Raw genomic sequence first — 20,284 nt, 5'->3', positions numbered from 1 at the left:
ACCCAGCGCAGCAAATCTGTCACACGCCCAGAAGAAATGGTTCTCAGTGCACTGCGAAAGACCATTAAAAACATGAAAAAAGGAAACGGATCGGCGCAGGGAAAACCTCCGCCGGAAGGATGGATGGAATCGATTGGAGGCAATGATAATGTGTGCATTTCCAAACAGCTCAAGACCTGCCCTATCTGCACCAAGTTTTTGACTATTTCCTTCCTGCTCACAAAGTCCAAGCTCTAAGGAAGTACCCAGCGTCCTGTCGATAGTAACAGACGCAATTTGCTGAAAGAGGAGCAGGCCGGGAAGCCGGCGCTGGCAAGACACCCAGACCCACAAAACAAGAGCCAACACGCGGTTTCTTCATTCGGTTAAGGGAAGTTTAAACTTTGTACAGGTGCTTTTGTAACAGGTTGAAAATAAGTGAAAGCCAGCAAATCTCCCAAATAAATCTTCACTGAAGTTCTGTTTTACTCATAAATCTGAAGGTTACCACTAATGCAATAATATGAATCTTGAGGAAAAAAAGCAATTCTGGATTACCGTATGTAGGAAATCAATATTCTCTCTAATAGTTTCCGTGGAGTGCATCAATTTTCTTAGCTAAAAAATGATGGTGCTTTCTGTGTTTTATGGCTAAATACCATCTAAAATATGGGGAAAGCCACCTAAAGGGAAAAAAGCCATAATGCTTCCAATAATAATGGTAATACAATAATAATACAGAGTACATTGCTTCTCGGCCTTTCGGCCAAGATCAAGTGTAATAATACAAAGTACATTAAAATGCACCAGGTATATAGGAATTACCATTCTCCTTTAATAATAAAATTAAATCAGGAAGGTGATTCACTTTATGCCCCACCACGGAATCAGAATCATCTGTGTTCTGATACAAATGACTAAAACACCTCACTCAAAAACGTTACTTGTGTTTTCTTTAACTATATACGTTAGGCCGAGACATGACCATTTCAGAAGCGTGGTCTGGAAGGGCAGAAGGAGGCGCACACATGCTGCCCAGACCCCCAGGCAGCGCCCCTCCACGTTGTTTCTCCTCGGGGAAACCCAGCATCCAGGTCTGGCCACATGCCCCGCTTGGCAAGCAGACGACCCCAGGCTGGAGTCTTAGCCCTGCTGCCTTCGAGTTACATGGCCTCAAACAACTCATTTCACTCATCCAAGTCTCAGTTTACGAACTTTAAAATGGGCTGATACCTCACACTCATGCAACCCTGAGACTGAAGACAACTCAGTCCCACTGAGTGAGCCCACAGTCTCCTCCCGCACCCTCTCATAGGGGACATCTCACCACAATGAGTATGATTCTAGCAGCTAAAGGTCTGTGTACTTTAGTAACACAGCCCCTGAAAATAGAAGCCAGCACTTCATTTCTATCAACCACTAACCCCTGTAGGTTCTAAGGCTGGAGAAAAAAGGAGTCGAATTAGTCTCATGTGTGAGAACCTACCAGGGGGAAGGCCAGTCCACTCCACCTGGCTGTTACTGGGCAAAAAGCGACAAGAACTCTGAATGCACCTGACCCAGGGAGGCACCTGAATGGCGGCCATTATCAGACACTCTCTCTCATGTCTTTATTACATTTTGAGAGCAGCTCCCCCACTGGTCTCCCTGCCTGCTTCTAGTTCCTCATCTGCAGGTTCTCTGTGCTCCCAGTGCCATCAGGATCGTTCCGGACTCGCAGAACCTGTCACCAGCTTGGATCGGACCATCTAGTTCCAGCCTGGTTTGCCACGCCCACCCCATCCAGGCTCCAGCCCCGCTGTCACCTGGGGGTCCCTCTCTGTTTTCCAGGAAGCAGCTCGGGGAAAGGGAAAAATGGAAAATGGAAAAAAATATTTCTGTTGTAATGTGAAAGCTTCTTACAGAAGGAAAAAAAAATGGGCAAGGTGACGCTTCCAAATGTGACTTCCCAGGTATAACAATGCCTGCATCTTTACCCATGCAAATGCTCCGAGGTCTTACTTCTTAAACTGGCTCTTTAAACAGCCTTGCAAGTAAGAGAAAATAAATAGAAACTCTTCAAAAATTGTAATAGCCTGTACTTCCTTCCAGACAAGAATCAATTACAGTGGAGAAGGGAAAAAACAAAAACAAAAAAACCCTCCGTGTGTGTGTGTGTATGTGTGTGTTTCACACAGCATGCGAGATCGCAAGCAGTTATCTAGAAACCTGAAACACTTCCTCAATGTGAGCAGAAGAGGAAGCTTAAGTGTTGGCTACTCTGCCTTGAGAAAACCCAATATAGAGAGTCTTGATCTTCAAAAATAAAAGGGTTAAGAAGTGATTATTTGCTCTCTAAAAGGATTAACTGCTTTACGAAAGGATTATCTGCAGACTTCTAAAAGGTATTAAGCTTAGCCAGTGTCTATAAGCCACAAATCAAATCAATGTAACTTTTAGGAATATATTAATGTTGTAATACTGCGTACGGTATTGAGATGAAAAATAACCCTTGAGCGCAGTACAAAGCAGGCAGAGTGAACGTCCGCTGTTTGGGGGCTGTCCTCACTGTCTACACTCTCTTCCTACTTCCTAGTGTCCCTTACACCTGCGGGGGCAGGATCCCACCTGCCCGCCCCGCCCTCCACGTACCTGGAGCCCGACTGTGGCAGGGACGTGCTAGGGGGTCCGACCATCAGTCCTACCCAAGGCTTCGGCTCTTCAGGGTGAGTCACAGATCCAAGGATGTTTCAGAAGCGTTCACGGAAGCCACAGCCCCGAGAGTCTGCCGCCGGCCATGCCCAGCAGCATCAGTGCCACAGACCACAGGCCACATCCTTACCGAAAGCTTCCGCTGGCCGCGCCTTAATTGTGGTCAGAGCCTCCCGGGCTCCTGTCCCTTTCCTGAGCCGTGTTCTCCAGACTTCCGGTTGATGCTGAACTGCCCAGTCACCTTCTGTCCAGTTCCTGCTCTCATCAAGTTAACCGGAGTCAGATTCGGTGCTGTCCAGCTAAAAGCCACAGCTCACAGACCCTTACAGAGGGCCCCTTACCACCACGTGCTCTCTGGGAAGGGCTGCTCATTCCTCCCCGCGTGAACACGACCTACCTGCGTGACCAGTAGAACACTGCAGGAAAGACACCAGGACTCCTGACATGAGGTCCTAAAAGATGTCCTGGCTTCTGCCTGGCTTCCCCTGGGATGTCTCTCTCTGGGGGAGGCCGGCGGCCGGGTCACGAGGAGGCTCAGGCAGTTCTACGGGTGGATCCGCGGGAGGCAGGGGCAGAGACGGAGTCCCCTGCCCACAGCCAACCTCAGCTTGCCGGTCACGGAAGTGGGCCCTCAGGTGGGAAGGCTTTGACGGGGGGGTTGGGGCAAGACGGCCAGCTCCATTCTAGAGGCTGGAAAACCTCATTAGCCCACCTGTCAGGTGGGGTTTTCTGGCTGGTGATTCTTCACAACAGCTCCTCTGTAGCAAGCTCGGCTACGGTTGCAACAATGACCCCTAACTTCTCGATTTAAAAGGTATATATTAACCAAGAGGTTTTTAGGAACGGTGAAAGCACCAAGTTAAGAGGGTTGTGGCTTGTCTTCCATGGTCTGTTACCCAGTGGGACCCTATGAACAGTCGCCCAGGCTGCCCCGGTTAACCCCGCAGTTCTCGTGGCTCGGGTTATTAAGCCCGCCGCGAGTACGGCCAGGGGAGGTGGGCAGAGGGAGCCATAAGGACTGCGGGCCGATGGCGAAATCCGCCTGACCTGTCCCCCGGCTATGTGACCTTGTGTCTTAAAACTATGTGGCCCACCTTCCCTTGGCCTTTCTGACAAGAGAAGCCCTGTCTGTGCCCCTGGAATTCAACCCCATTTAAGGCACCAACTCTTCCTCAATAAAAACCCTTCACAGTTCGTTCTCACATTTGTTCCGACAGCCAGGTTCCCAGAGACTTTTCTGCCTGGTGCACGGTGCTTAATGTGATTTTCATGCATCTCGATGAAGTGTTTAAACTTCCCCCCAAAATGCGCTGAAGCCCTCCCGCGGGGAACTCATCCCCCTGCGGCCAGACAAGGCAGTGTTCACACAGAGTTCCCGGGAGCTGCTCTACCACCTCAAGGCACTCAGCGTCCACCCAGCAGAAATCAGGCGGGGGGAAGGAGCGCCTGGAAGTAGGCAGAACTGCCGGAGGGTCCATCCCCTGCCCCCCAGCTCCATCCAGCTCCTGCCAGAGATCAGGGGAGACGAACCACATGAGACCGTGGACTCCGGAGAAACACACTGAGAGTTTCAGAGGGGAGGGGCGTGGGGGGGTGCGTGAGCCCGGTGATGGGTATTAAGAACGACACAGATCGCTCGGAGCACTGGGTATTATACGCAAACCATCAATAATCGATAAAATAAAGAAAACGGATCAATAAAAAAAAATTTTTAAAAAGGAGATACCCAGGAGTAAAATGCACGTGGCTTGGACACGACCTGGAAGAAAGACTGTCACTCCACTAGAGTCGGCGGGGTCCTGGGAGAACTTTTCTCAAACAGAAACTCTCTACAGAGCCCTTCAAAAGGATTCCAAATGATTTTCAATCAGAAACAAAAGGGCAAATCATCCCATTGTGCTATTCCTCACAGACCTGTAGCACTGGCCCCGGGCACGAGGGGTGGGGGACGCGGACTCCCCGTCCCCTGGACTCGGCACGCGATGAGGCAACTGGGTTATCTCCTTGAGACTGGGCAACAGCAGGGAGAAAACACTGGCTATTTCTCGGACTAGCTTTCCTATTACTCATGGCACGCCGGCGGCTCTGATGGGTGAGGGACCCGCTCCCGAGGCCTCGGGCCCGGGCCGGAGTGCAGGGTGGGAAAGCTGCCGGAGGCCCAAGGTGGCCGCAGCCACTGGCAGACCCACGGCCGCAGCCACGAGAGCCTACGTCTGGGGTCGCTGCAGTCACCCCATCAATTCTAGTGTCCCGTCTGCAGGGGCGGGAGCCCGGCAGGCTCTGGGGTTCTGGAAGAAGACGCCCTAGACGTGAGGCTGTGAATGGGGAAAACCAGACCGGGGGGGGAGGGGAATGGGAAGGAGGGAGGGGAGCCAGGGAGAGGCCAGGCCCCGACCACGGCCCCAAGCCACCCTGTCTCTCTAATGCTGCCGCCCCCTTCCACCTTGGCCTTGGTCTTCCTTGTACGCTAAGGTCAGGAACAGAGTCCCAGGAGCGCGCTGACTGCAAGACCGACGATGGCGGGCTTTAAGAGAAAGGCTGGTCAGGGGCCCCGCACTCAGGTTTCATCTATGGGGCTGGCTCCAAGGGCGGCCACTCGGTCGTGAACACCTCAGTGGCAAGAGGGCCCCCAGGGAGCACACACTGGTCAGGGTCTGCACAGCAGAGGACAGGGATGGGGTCCCAGCACCAAAGCCATTCTTGGCCCCCCCCCATGACCCAAGGGCCTCAGGGCCGCCCACGATGAGTGCCCCGGGCCCACTCGCCACACACCATCTCCACAACCAGCCTTCCGGGGGAATCCCAGGGGCAGATGCTTGGACAGACACGAAGGCCAGGCCCCAGGGGAAGGAGGCCGAGCGGGTCTTGGGGATTTTGTTTCCCACACCCGGCAGGTCTCCCACTGGATCTGCTGAGTGACAGAACGCATGGAAGGCGTCACGTCGGTGACCACGCTGGCCGCCCCCGAGGCTAGGAGCCTGCCGGGAGCAAGAGGCGCAAAACTCCCGCCTCAGCTCTCTGCTTCTTTGGTTCAGGCCTCGTCTGCCCCAAGCTGTCCTCCTTCTAAAAGCCACCTTTCGGGGGCGCCTGGGGGGCTCAGTCCGTTTAGCATCTGCCTTTGGCTCAGGTCATGATCCTGGGGTCCGAGGATGGAGCTCTGGCTCTCTGCTCACAGGGGGGGTGGGGGGCGGTGTCTGCTTCTCCCCCTTGCCCCACCCCCACGACTTGCACATGCGCGTGCTCTCTCTCTCTCTCAAATAAATAAATAAATAAACTCTTTATATTAAAATGAAAGCAACCCTTTGAACAGGCCCTGGTGAAGTCACTAACACCACGTGGCATGTAATCCGTCGCAGCTCTCTGCCGGGACAGAAGGGGCCAGAGGAAGCTTATGGGAGAGCAGAGAGCATCAGGAGACTTGCCAGGATGGAAGCCTCTTTCGATGGAGACGCTCAGCTGGTCCCTTCCCGATGGCCCCACTTGGGTCCCGAGAACGGTTGGCACCATCCAGCGTGTCAGTCAGTCCTGCGAGGCGTCCATGCCTCGCTTCTGCCCACCGCCGTGGCGGAAAGTCCTGACCTCATTCCTGGGCCCCTGTGAAAGCCCCACTGTTCTCCCTGGTGTTGGGATTCCCAAGGGGTGCTTTGGAAGACACGCAACTCCCCAACCTCACTGCACATACACACTGGGACCTCCCAGCAGAGGAGAGCCCCAGAGAGCCTGTCGTGGCCCCGCTCTCCCCTCCCAGCCCATCCCCATCCAACCTGCGTGACAGCCCCTCCCTCCTCAGAGCTCTCCATGGCTTCCCCCAGCCCCAGGATGGGGCCTGGGCCCTCCCTAGGTGGAGACCTTTCCCAGGCAGGCTGGGTGACCCCCCATCACTGTGCTCCCTGAGCAAAGCTGGGGTCCACCTCCCTGCAGGCCCCAGTGGCCCCTACACCCTTCCTCTACCTTGGGGACCACTGGGTGCCTCCATGGATTTAGTCCCCACCCTGCCCCACCCCCTCTGGGTCTGCATTTCCTCTTTTCCAAAGCAAGCCTAGTGCTCCTCTGGCCTTGTGTGGTGCTGTGCGTGCAGCAAGTTCACGTACGAAAGGCCTCAGAATAGGACCGTCCAGAGCAAGTGCTAATACAGCAGCTACTAGTGTCGTCACATCTGCTGCTTTATTTACGGCCATGACCACTCCCCACCCCTCTCACTGAATATCAGACCTGGAGAAGGGGCTGCTGCCGGCTCTACTCTGGGCTTTGTGTCTCCAGACTTGGTGGTTCTCAGGTCTGAATTTTAAAAATGATGTTAGGTCCCAGCAAAGGGGTCAGGGATGCTCATGCTGTCTGCCCAGTGCCGTAACTGCACAGACAGAAGCAGGGTGGGGGTGGGGGAGCCCGGCTGCAGGCCATGTGGCATTCACACCGTCTGCTCCCGAGACCTGCACCCCAGCCTCGGCCCCAGCTGGGTCTCAGGCTGTGCCACCTGCCAGATGCCAAGCCACGAAGGAAAGCATCACCTCTTCAAAATGTTTATAGATCCCTGCTGCGCATGTAACAATGGATTCCATTACAAAGGAGAATCACCAGAGTCGACGTCATCGATTCCCATGGCCACTGGCCATCCACTCAGGATGTGCCTTTCCATGCAACAAATAATAAATCACTGGCTGAACCAAAGCATGCCAGACAGGAGACACACATGCAACGGCCTCCTAAGATACCCCTTGGAAGCACTTTGCCAGGCAGAAACCACAGAGATAGACACACAGCAGTGAGCTAGTGAGCCTTTGGGTCCTGCTCCAGGTTAGACGCCCTTCCACCCAGACAGACAGCTAAGATGGGCTTTCATCTCCTGGAAGCAGAAGTGGGGCCTCCATGTCCTGAGAACCGACCCCCACCCCCCCGCATCCACCACACACAGTGTGTCGGACACAGGAGGGAGGATGAAGGGTCGGTCCACCAAGGCAGTGAGAACGGGAAAAGAGGCGCGTCTGGGTCGGGACCGTGGTGCCTGCACCGGAGAATGTGACCTGGGCAGGTCTCAGGCGCCTCGTCACAGCTGGTGACACACCCAGACTCTACACAGGGATGTCCAATTGTCCACCAAACCTCAGAGATGCCATGTAAGGTGAAAAGGGAGAACCAACTTTGGGTTTGGAGGAGCTGAAAGGCTGGTACAGAAGAGATATTTTCAGTTACTTACGAGCAAGGATATTCTGCAATGACTAGAAATGAGTTTGGATCTGCAGAGGCCAACGTGGCCCACCCGTGGAGCTGACTCTCACCCCACTTCCTGGCCCTTCCGATGACAACTGCCATAATTGAATGACTTCTTCCATGTTACCGTGTTGGGAACACCGTCCAGTACCCACGAATGTACACGGTAACCAAAGTTTTAGTAAGAAAAACAACAACGGTTAACACAGTGAAGCCCGGACATCATCCCTCCCAGTGTGAAGAGTCCCTAGTAGAGCCAACTGCCTGTATTCGAGAAGTGTATCTGCCTCCCTAAGGCACCTCAAACTCAGCCCCAAATCTGAGGCCACCATCTCTTAAATCTGGGTCTGGTCCAGATGTATGCAGTCTTCCTTAGCTGAAAACTGGTGGGCTTTGGTCAGGCAAGACTTTCTCGACACCAGAAAAACAAAACCCAACCAAAGCGAACCAGAAAGCCTGTGTACACACATGCATTCTCCTACAGAATGAATCTGCAGTATTCCTCAGAGTCTCCATGGCGGCCATGATGTCCAACACGTAGAAACTACTAGTGCATCAAGCAGACCCACCTTCCTCCATGGCCGAAGAGGGTTTGGAAAGTCACAGACTTTCCCAGTCCTCTTCTCTCATCCCCTCCCTCCCCAGGCTCCATATTTGCCCCCAGACACCTGCTGCTCCCCAGACAGTACATGTCACTCCTCACTTCTGGACAAGTGCCTAGGAGCCCCTCTGTCTTGAATGTTCTAGCCCTGTTGGCAGCCAAGAAAATATCCTTGGGAACCAAGCCTATTCTACCTGGTGAACCCCCTCTGGATCCCCTCCGCATGCCCACCTCTGCAAGCAGCATTGCGTTTAACACACCATGGAGGTGATGAGTTCTTGCAAGCCTCCCGTGTCCGTGGGAACAACCATAGGGTAGCATTGTGATTTGGTTTTGCAACTTCACTGCTAAACACAGAGCATGTACACGGTAGGTACTCATCACACGTTTAACCTCTCTAACTGTCCCTTCTAAGTGACCTTACAGGCTCTTGTAAATACTACACACATTTGGTGAAAACCAAGAAATATCCTTTGAAAGAATATTGTTGGCTCGCCCAGAGCGGGCCTTGCTTGGCACGAAGCAGTACAAAATCATTAAATGTCTGGCTCTTGCATTCTTATGTGACATTGGGCCAACATCAGGCCTTTGCTCTACGGAATCTAAATGGGCAGACGGAATCTAAATGGGCAGACGGATAACATCTCCAATGGAAGGCTGAACTTTAGCTGATGTTCGCAACATTAACAAAAAGTAATTTATTGAATTACTTATGGGCTTTGTAACTGCTGCCACCAGCTTAGGGAGATGGACCGCTGAGTCAGCCTCACTCTGAAATTAAGGACAGGGTTGGGTTCCTGTTTCAAAGGATTTTTACGTCGAGTAAAACGTTCAGCTGTTTATGAAACCAAAGCTATTCCCAGAGCCAGGAAAACCACATCCTGGGAAAAAAAAAAAAAGCACTAATTATAAGGAATACTTTTACTAGTAACAAGGCAGGGTTGAGGATGACTTGAATTAATGTGGCAGCAAAGGCCAGTTTCTGTTTGATTAGCAAACGTTGTGAGGCAGACAAGATCGCACAGGGCGGGGGCGGGGGTGGAATCTTTACCTGTTTAAGAAGCTGGAAAACTCTAATCTCTTTGGAAGAGCATTTGCATGGTTTCTAGTCATTAAAGCAGGTGCCCTAAGGCAACATTTTGTTAGCCCAGATAGAGATCCTGTAAATCCCTGAATGTAATAAAAAGACCCCAATTTTCTGGCTTTTGTCCATTCATACCAATTTTGTCCTGTTACTACGGGCAAGCTTCGGCTTCAGAGACTCCGTGTTTGGCTCCGATTATTAGCTCTGTGAGCTAATGCACCAAGCATGGCACCCCTTCGCCCTCTGAAACTGCCCCGGCCCGTTAACTCTTGACCACACAAGTCTAGGCTCGCCAGCTCCCACTCCGGGTTGAACGGGATTTTGGAGGTAGCCGCAGATGACAAATATCAAAAAAAGAAACCTCGGTATCTTGTGTCTCTGTGAGCCTCTCTGTGTCTCTCCTGCTGAATCTGTCTTTATCTCTTCCTCTGTGTCTCTCTGTGCGTCTCTCTTTGTCTCTGTTGCTGTCTCTCTCTCCTCTCTTACTTTCTCTTCTGTATGTACAACAGTGGAGAAGTGCGCTCTAGACGGGAAAGCTCTGGGGAGAAACACAGACATCTGTAGGAACGGTTCTGCTGAATACGGAGCTCTTAGCTTAATTCATTAGCACCTGTTTCTGGAATCTAGAAAATGAGCAGAGTATTCTGTAGGAAGGATCTACTTCATCTCCGGGAGAAAACATGGGACAGCCAAAGACCCATCCCATCCTACCTCAAAAAGAGCCCTGCCTTTCACTGCCTTCTCCTCCTCTGTCTCCTTCAGCCCTTCACCCTGAGCCCCCAAACGGGAAGTAAGTGAGCACCAGACCTCCAACATGAGCCCACTCCGAAGTCATAGCCTTTCTCATGGCGGGACTTCCACCTATGCCATATTTTACACAACAGAATAAAAGATTTATCCCATGACAAGAATCCAGACAAGCAGACGGGGAGGGGGGTGGTGAGGTGGGGGTTGGCCTCAGGGCCATGACATCAAATCAGGCAAGTGGGTGTCCACCTTTGAGGCTGGCCTTTTGAACTGGAGAAGAAAGGAAGACCAGAGTGCCCGCAGTTTAACGAGGAACCTGCCAGAACAGGAGCTCCCACTTCCCCGGGCTCTGTGCCAGGGGCTACGCCCCCACCTTCTACGGGCACTCGAGTGTGTTGGCAAAGGAGTCCGGGCCAAGTCTGCCGAAAGCCAGGGAACAGGCCCACGGAAGTCCTACTACAGAGAAACAGCCTGAAAAATCCAAAGTCTTTTTGGAGTGAGAAACAAAATAAAAAGGCTTCGTACAAAGGTCACTTTGAATAATACATTGTAATCAAGCGGCCATGTGATCGGACATTCTAAAATCTTGAGTGAGGAGAAAAATGGAACTAATTTGCTCCCCGGTACAAAAATCTGTGACTAATGTTCAGCTGGAAATGTCCCAATAGATCTACGGACATTAATAACCAAAAATTATGTCTGCGTTTATAGAATGGGGATTAAGTGACTTGCCCCGAGGACAAAGCAAACGTGGCAAAGGAGGCCTACGAGCCCGGATTCTGCCCATCCCCTGACTGCAGGCCGGCCGTCCTCTGGATACGGCAGCCGGCCGCCGGCTGACCAGCGAGCCGTAGGCTGGGCTCCCTACACATGACCTCAATCCAGTGACACGAAAACCCTGTCTGGGAAGTGTCACTGCCCCCGTTAGAGAGATTAGAAAGCTCACTGAGAAAGGGTCAGTCACTTGTCCAAAGCCTCCGTGCCGTAGCCTCAGTTGGACCCCAGCCCCCATCCTGATGCTCTGCGCTCCGAGCCTGGGATCGAGAACTTGGTACTGAAAAGCAAAATCCCATTGGCTACATGGGTTGCCGGTGCTCAGACAAAGTAAAATCCTCAGGGGGACAGCCCTCTGCGAGCAACCTCCAGTGCCCTCAGCATGGCTCCCGGTCTGTCTCTTCCATCGCCACCGTCCACACGTCACATCAAGGGGCTGGATGCCAGGGAGTCCCAGGCATCACACAGCCCACCCCCCCACCCCGGAAAAGACCACACAGCCTCGGGAGCACGTCTGAACGCTGAGCTCCCACTCCAGCATGAGCCACCTGCTGGATCGAATTCTGACCTGCTGGTCAGAAGCCCCGCCTGGGGTCTAGCCTACAATTTTCCTATCAAGTCGTCATTCTCCACCCAAGGACCATTGCCATCAAAACGCCTGTCCAAAGAAACACATCAGGCTTTTAGCACATAATCAAGGATCTCCCGCCGCCCTGCCCCTCGCAAACTTTTCCTCACCTCCTGATGGAGTTCATATTTGTTTCCGGGCAAAAGAAGACTTTTTTTCATCCTTTTGATTATCTCATACAATATACACTCATGGGCCATATGAATCAGAAAGTCTTGATTTGTTTTTTTATTTATTTTTTTAATTTTTTAAAGATTTTATTTACTTATTTGACAGACAGAGATCACAAGTAGGCAGAGAGGCAGGCAGAGAGAGAGAGAGGAGGAAGCAGGCTCCCCACGGAGCAGAGAGCCCGATCCCAGGACCCTGGGATCATGACCTGAGCCGAAGGCAGAGGCTTTAACCCACTGAGCCACCCAGGTGCCCCAGAAAGTCTTGATTTGTATTGGAAAGATCTTTTAAAATAAGCATCCTTTTAAAAATATTTATTTGCTTCCCATTTCATGGGGAAAATAGAAAAGTTGTTTGCCTGAAACACAGTGTTAACTTTTTTCTATTTCATAAGCGTCATCAGCCCTTTTGAAGTATTTGTGGAGTTTAAAGTTGAAAGAAAGGCATAATGCCCACATTTCTGGCTTTGAGCCGGGTGCTGTTCAAGTTCAAAGAGGCTGTGAACCACATCAAAACTCCCCGAGTAAAACACCTGGATGGGGCGGACCTTGACAAATGACATTTGGGGAACAGCAGCCAGACCAAGAGGAGAAAAGGAAGCTGGCTTGGTAATCCCCAAACTAGGGATCTCCCAGCCTCTATCTGGCAGAAACCCCCATCACCCTGCACCTGCGTCTGCTCGAGGATTAGTAACATTCAGCGAAACCCCGATTAGCTCAGAGGAAGCTGGTCCAAAACCCCCACCTGCTAGAATATCATCCAGCACTCTGCTCTGGGGAAAAATACAGGTGACAAACGAATGTGAAGCTCCCCCTCCAGAATAAAGTTTGCGTAGCTGTAGGGTCAGTCAGTATTCTAAACGTAAGCATGCGCAATGTTCCCATGAGCCACACGTTCCTTTCGGTAGCTCCGGGACCCAGAGTGGAGAGCGCTGTGGCTGAAGGGATGAGCTGGGTGTGGGAGGAGGCCCCAGCCACGGACTGAGCCCCGCCGCGTCAGCACAGACTCCTGCAGCAGCCACGATGAGGGTGAGGTTTGTCAGTGCGCGGGAGCCGCGGGAGCCTTGAGGGGCTTGGAGGGGGCCCCGGGCCGCACTTCCCACCACCAGGTGTTCCACAGCCCGGGAAGGTGTCGGGGTGGTCCTCAGCTCCTGCGGCTGAACGCTCCCTTTAGAAGTTGTTCTTCGGAGCCTGGGTCTACACCCGGGTGCTAGCCCACCCTGCTGCTGGGCTCTGGTTTAGCTCCCTTTTGTGTTGTCTTTTCCACAGACTGGTTTCATTGAGTCCACGAGCACAGGGTCATAATGTGCATAAAAAAGTGCATTCCGGCCCCATAAACCATTCTAACCCCGAAGAGTCAATGGTGCGTGTTAAAGGACAGACTTGGTCTTGAAGCGCAGGTAAGTGGTGGCATTATGAGATTAAAACCCTTCATCGCACGAAATTTACATAAGTATTCCAATTATCATGTAAAAAATAAAGTTAGCTAGCACGTCAGACCTTACTGATTTGACCTAAAGCTTTGGACGACAAGCAAAACCTATCTATTAGGGGCGCCTGGGTGGCTCAGTGGGTTAAAGCCTCTGCCTTTGGCTCGGCTTGATCCTAGGGTCCTGGGATCGAGCCCCACATCGGGCTCTCTCCTCCGCAGGGAGCCTGCTTCCTCCTCTCTTTCTCTGCCTGCCTCTCTGCCTACCTGTGATCTCTGTCTGTCAAATAAATAAGTAAAATCTTAAAAAAAAAAAAGCCTATCTATTAATATGAGTACTGACTCGGTTAATTTATTCGTTCAAATCGGTTCCTAACGCACGCAGGGCACAACTTTAGGGTTTTAGCCTGACACGGTATCCCGAGGGCCAATCATCTGCCTTATACTTTACACGGATCGCCTGTCACTCTCAGAATAGCCACGTGCGGTACAGAGTCTCACTCCCATTCTACAGAGAACACTGCGGCAGCAAATTCGGAGAGCTTAGGGAAGGTCACACCGGAGCCAGGATTCATGTCAACACATACCTCAAGTTCAAATCCAAGCTCTCAAAGACACACCTTCTACCCTAAGAGCATTGACCAGCTGGTGGAAGAGAGAAACTATTTGAAGAAGTCAGGCGGACACAAAATTGAGTCTGATACGTGCTCTAGGACGGGTAGAGTTAAGTTTCTACGGAACTCAAGGGAAGAGAGATTTTCTTAGGTCGAGGGGTCTGGAAGGCTTGGAGGAGCCTGAGGCATTTGAAGTGGGCTGTGAGGTGTGAATAGGAGTTTCTAAGATGGAAAAAAAGGGGAAGGAGATTCAGAGCAGCCTACGTCTGAGGATCTGGAAAGCAGGGATGAAGGGGGAGTGCATTTGGGGAGCAGTGAGCTATTGGTTCACTAGGACAGAGCCCACCAAGAGAACTGGAGATGCTCTTGAAATGGACAGTTCTTTTCTTACCAGTAATCAAATATTAAGCAGGCCCGTCTGTATCCTAATGGATACATTTGTTCCTATTTTGATCGCAGAAGCTCTGCAAGTGTAGCTTGGGGGGAGGCTTCCACGGCGTTCCCTCCCTGCTTCCAAACCTGCCTCCAAACCTGCCTCCAAGAGGTCATCTGCAGCCTGCCTGGTCCAGCTCAGTCATTTTGGCATGTGCTCGGTATCACCAGAAGAGCTGGCCACAAAGTCCGAGATGGACCTCTCTCATCTCTCCATGACCCAGTCCGATCCGCACCAGCAGAAGTGTGCGTCTGCCTACCAACCACGCGGACATCCAGTAAAATTCATCCACTTCAGAGATGAACTCCTAGAATGTTCCACTTGGCCATTTGTTCATCTGCCCAATGACCGTTACGAAGAGCCTACTGGGGGGGTGCTCGGCTGGGTACTGAGGGTACAGTATTGTCCTCGGGGAAACTCCGATCCAGTCCGTCTTTCCAAAGCACTGGGGAGGCTGGTATGGTCAGAGGAGTAACGTGGGGAAACGGTGGGAACGTGTTGGGCTGGTGGGGGCTGGGGTTTGACTTTGCGAACTGTTGAGTGGGGGCAGGGGATATTCCAGAAGAAGGGTCAAGGGGGCAGCTGGGTCTGGGAATTACCGAGGAGTAGTCTGGACTGGAAACTCACCTCTGACCTGTAAGGAGGGAGCTTTGATAAAAGGAGGTACCTTGGACAAGGATGACAGTCGTAGAGACAAAGCCAAGAGGATCAGTGGGGCGTAGTGTGAAGGAACCATAGGTTTTGACCAATTGAAACTCACTCCGGCTTCATTACTAACCACCCAGCAACTGCTGTGGGTTTCCAGGGCATCCGCCTTCCCTGTGCCCCTCATACACCTTCGGCCCCCACGCCCCCTCCCACAGTTGCTGCAGCCCCGATCAGGGGTTATTGATTTGCACACACGTGTGAGAAGTGGCCTCTGTGCAGAGCATGGGAACGAGGCTACAGTGCCCCATGCTCACTCTGGACCTCCCAGGGGTCCCAGAAGGGTCACGGTGACAGTCATTCCCTCATCCCCATCTCCCAACTGATTTGGTGCAGGGGGTTGATGTGATGGGCTTTGGTATGTTTTCAAATCAAAAGCATGGATTCATTCACGCAGTGACCTGGCCTTCTCCAGGCACCACTGCAGCCCCCAGCTCATGTCCGCATACTGGGAGTCTAGGTCTTTTGTTTTTGTTTTTTTTCCCTCGAAGGGGGCACTGATCCACAGGTATAAGTATCAAAAGACCTCTGTCCCTGAGGTCACCGTCAGAGGCAGAGCCATGTCTGGGAAGGACCAGGTGTCCTCTGATAGCGTGGGCCCCTCTCTCGGGCCTGTTCCTATGTCAGCAGCAGCGTTTTCCTCCCTGAAGGCCCAGAGCCTGGGCTCAGAAAGCACACACCCCAGCGCTATTTGCACACAAATCTCTGTCCCATATCAGGGTGATGACCATGGCCATCAGGAACCAGCCTTAGCCATCGCGTGCCCCCCACCACGTCATGCCCGTGGCATCCCCTCCTTTGGCTTAGTGCATGGGTTTGGGAGACACCCTGTACACGTCTCCCTCTGTTCACCGTTGAAACGGGAAGGAGTCTTTACTTCACAGACACAGAATTTCACCCATCGTGGGGACACAAAGACCTCCAGGCACTCCCGGTCAAGGGGCACCTGGGGTCAAGAGCTGAGCGAACACAGACCCGCTGATTTCTAAAACACGCCACCAGCCTTGGCGGGTCACCATTCAACTCGCTCTAAACACAAGCACAGAGCCTTGTTCTTTGCTTGAGTTTCCCGCATTGAAACTCAGATGGAGAGTGGTCCTGACTCCAGACAGATCAGTACAATTCTGCAATGGGAACGCGAACCTTTCTAGAAAGGTTTGCCCGCCAGGAAGGAATTTAGGTTAGGTCCAGGAGGGTCTGGCAGGGTTTGGCTCTGCCTCTCTACCGGATGGCTCTTCCAGCCTTCCCCATTTGGTCCCCAGGAGCCGGCAGGCGTGGCACCGGGCTGACCTCTGGTCCAGGAGCTCTGACAGGTCAACCACACCACTGACACTGCAGATCCTGGCGCTCCTGTCTGGGCCAGGCGGCGCGCTCGCCACCGTCGGAGACCCCTCCCGGACTCCACGCTCCCCTCCTTGCGAGGCAAGGGCGCGGGACCCTCGGGGCAGCATCGGAACTGCGGCCCCCGCCCCTCCCAGACTTGGCTCAACTCCGAGTCACTTTCTCAGAAGGCTCCTGTCTCCACCTCTGCACCGTGTCGCCCTCCAGCACACCCTGCGGGACCCCCTCGCGCTCTCGCCCGCTTCCACCTACGTCCCTGTCACCAACCCCTAGCCCGTCGCCACCCGCAGACACGCTCTCTGTGTGCCGTTTCCCGAGGGGGAGCGCGGGAGCTGCCGAGGCGGCGGCCAAGTCCGGCGGCGGGTCCCGGGCGCCGAGGCCAGGGTCGCGCGGTCCCCAGCCTCCGGCACCCGGCGCGCCGCGGGGCCGCCAGGGACCCGGCTCCGGGAGCCCGCACCCGGCGCGGCCCCTCCCTCCCGCCGCGGCGGCCGAGGCGGCGTCCCCGGCCTGTTCCGGCCGCCCGGGGCGCACGGCCACCCGAGGGGCGCACGGCCCCCGCCCGCACCCCGCGCGCGCTCACCTCGGGGGGGCCGGTCCGGTCGCGCCGATCGCGCCGCCGCGGCGGCTCCGCATCTCCCGGGCGCCCGCCCGCCGCCCTCCGGGGCGCCCCTCGGTCCCCGCCGGCGCGAAGGACGGTGGTGGGGACGCGCGGAGGCCGCGGGGTCCGGGCGCCGCTGGCGCCGCCTCCTGCCGCCCGCAGCCGAGCAGGAAATTTGTCCGGCCGGGTCCCGCCGCCGCCTCCGCTCCGGCTCGGGCTCCGGCTCGGGCTCCGGCTCGGGCTCCGCGGCGGGGGCGGGGGCCGGCGCAGCGAGGAGCGGGGGCGACGCCTGGTGTCCGGCGCGGGGAGCGCAGCCCGGCGCCCGCCCCACCGGGAAGACCCCCGCGGCCCTGCACGTCCGTTTGCCCAGGCCAGTGCCCCTTCCGGGGAGGCCCTGGCCGGGCCCCCACTGCCCGGACGCGAGCGCGAGCCGAGGGTGGCAGGTGCGACGCGCGCTCCTAAGGAGGGAGAGGCCCTTCCTACTCCCGCCTTGGCCCCGGGCACCAGGAAGTGGCCTGGCTGGGGACGAGCCTCGGCTCCTGCAGTCGGTACAGGGGAGCGCGGGGCGCCCTGCACCACTTCTGGCTCCACGATGTATAGAGAGCCGTGAACCCTCCTGAGCCGGTGTCCTCCTCCGTAAAGAGGGGATGGGGTGACCCCGCGGGTGTTGAAGGGCTCAGTTGCCCTGAAGGCTGCAAAGGCTAACCGCATCTACACATGGCAGGAAGAGTCACTCCTAGGAAGGGTCTGAACCTGCTGCTCTCCCAGGACCGCTTTCCAGGTGACCTCCTGGAAGCTGTGTAGGGAGGTGTCAGGTAAAGAAGGTTCTGTCAGAAGAGCAGATACATGCATGTTCACCCCTTTGGTTCTGACCCTGTGTGCTGCGCCTGCCCTCTGGGCTGGTCCCAGACGTGGCCTCCCCCAGGGATCCGGTTTCCCTGCTGTGGGGACCTCATTCATCTGTGAATGCAGATGAGAAGAAGGTAGGGTCAAGGTAGCCCGCCTGGCATCAGAAGGCAGCAAGCAGCTCCTAGGGCCGTAGGGTCTGCTCCAAGCAGAGCTGTAGACCCCAAAAGACTGGGGAGTGACGGGCATCTACTGGCTGAAACTGTCCACAGTCAGCCTGTCCAGAGTGCAACTTCCCTTCCACAGGCGGTAAAGACCCGTGAAACCAGTGGAGATCTTGAACTCATCTTTCCTTCCCTGCGCTGCCCACACTGTCTCTGGGGGACCCCATCTCACTTCCAGGCTTCATACACCAGCCATATGCAGGGAACTCAAATAAAGCACAGCTCCCTCGCAAGTTCTGTCCCTTCTCCCGCCATCTCAGACCAGCCTTGCTCTTACCCAGCCTCTCCCCGAGCATCCCTGTCTCTCCCTCTCCCCCCACCTCTGATTCACCCCAAGCCCACCCCCTGCTCAGCTCTGAAATACCTCTTGACTCTGACCCCTTCTTTTCTCTCCACTGTCTTCATCTCTCCAGTGACCACAATGGTCCCCAACTCAGACTCATCCCCAGACACTCCGTTCTTTACCTGCCATCCAGGGGGACCAAGTCATGCCAGTCCCCTGCCCAAGAGCCTCCATTCAGAATAAAACCAGACTCTCAGGAAGCTTTGCCTTGTGACAACTCAGCTGCTCTGAGCCCTCACCCCTGTGTGCTGTGCCCCATCCCTCAGCGTGACTTCTGTGCAGGAGCCCAGCGCTTCCCCACCTGGACTCTGCCCCCTTTTCACCTGGCTTGCACCTTCTGACTGACTGACCCTGCAAGACCGCCCCCACTCCCGTCCTCTGCTACTCTCGCTGACGGGTATTCATTTGTTCCCGGTAGTCATTCTGGCCCGCCAGCCCCACTAGGGCTTTGAGCTCCAAGACGGTCCAACCATGCTGGACTACATCGCTTCTCCATCTCCCGCTCCTAACACGACCCGGCTAGCCAGGAGGTGTCCATAAAAGCATGTGGGCTGACAGATCGGTGGGGGGGGGCACACCCAGCGCCAGGCAACCTTGTCTTGAGAACCCAGCAGGGGAGGGAGCTCCCCAGCTCCCACCTCACCAGTGCCTGCAGGGAGCAGCCCAGGTTGTGGCTGTTCAAGGAAGGGAGGGCGGGGTAGGCCCCAGGTAGGCCGGGGACCTCCCCCAGCTCTCAACTGGCCTGCTGTGGGGGCCTAGGGAGCCAGGCTTGTGCCCACGAAGGCCAGGCTTCCAGCGCTCGGGCGAGCACAGTTGTGCTTGTTAACGCTGCGGGACTGCGGGGACAGTCTGTAATGCAAGGAGAGAGAAACAAGTTGCCTTTGTGAGACATCTGCTACTGGAAAGTCAACAGCCCTGGTAACATGAGGAGGGCCAGACTGCTCCTCTCTCCTGGTAACATCCTCTCTGTTGGATTCTTCCAGAAATTAAGCAAAATCCCTTAACTTCTTCTTCCCGTCTACATTCATCACTGTCACACCAAAGCATGTTGTCAGAGGCATGGATGCCAGGGAAGGGCTGATCCCTCCACGGAAGCCCCTTGATCCTTCTTAACCCTTTCCTTTCTGCTTCCCTTCCTTCTGCTTCTCTCCAGCTCAAGGCCCCTATTGACCCCTGAGTCAGTTCCCCGACTGTCATCCTAGGCTTCAAGGACCTCTCACCCCCGAGCCATCCTCCTCTTCTAGCACCCCAGGACACGACCCTTGCTAAACGATCCCCCTTCTGCATTCCTGTTTGCTCCCCACTGGAACATGCTCCCGCTGGCCCTCCCTGCCCCTCCTCTCCACCACACCCCGCAGGAGGCTGGGGCGTTCCTGAGACTGCTGCTATGAACCATAGTGCAATGCAATTGTCTTCTATTTCATGTCTATGCCATGTCTTCTATTTCAGGACTGAGGCTTTGGGCTCAAGGTCGGGTAACCCAGATTGTGCTCTTGGCACATTAAGGGCCAGGTAGATGTCAGTGAAAATTAAAAACACTCAGGCCAGAAATGCTCTCCCGGAAGACAAACAAGAAAGGCAGAATTGGTATGTTGAAATCACATCAGAGCTTGCCTATAAATATCATACAGAGACATTAGCATAAACTCACATGACTTTAGGTGATAAAATCAGAAGGTTTTTATGATTGATGGGCTACAGCGCAGGGAAAGCGAGGAAAACTAACTTTAGGACCTATGCACAAAATGAGAAAATGCAGGATGGCTATTCTGATCTCTAGAATGTTCCAGAATGAACAACTCCGCTGGGTACAAATCCTCCTATTGTCACATTACCCAAATATCCTTTCAAGGTATGCCCAAGTAATAA

Source organism: Neovison vison, chromosome 2, assembly GCF_020171115.1.
Source record: "Neovison vison isolate M4711 chromosome 2, ASM_NN_V1, whole genome shotgun sequence".
In the NCBI taxonomy this organism is placed as follows: domain Eukaryota; kingdom Metazoa; phylum Chordata; class Mammalia; order Carnivora; family Mustelidae; genus Neogale; species Neogale vison.
This window is presented reverse-complemented; position numbering follows the sequence as displayed.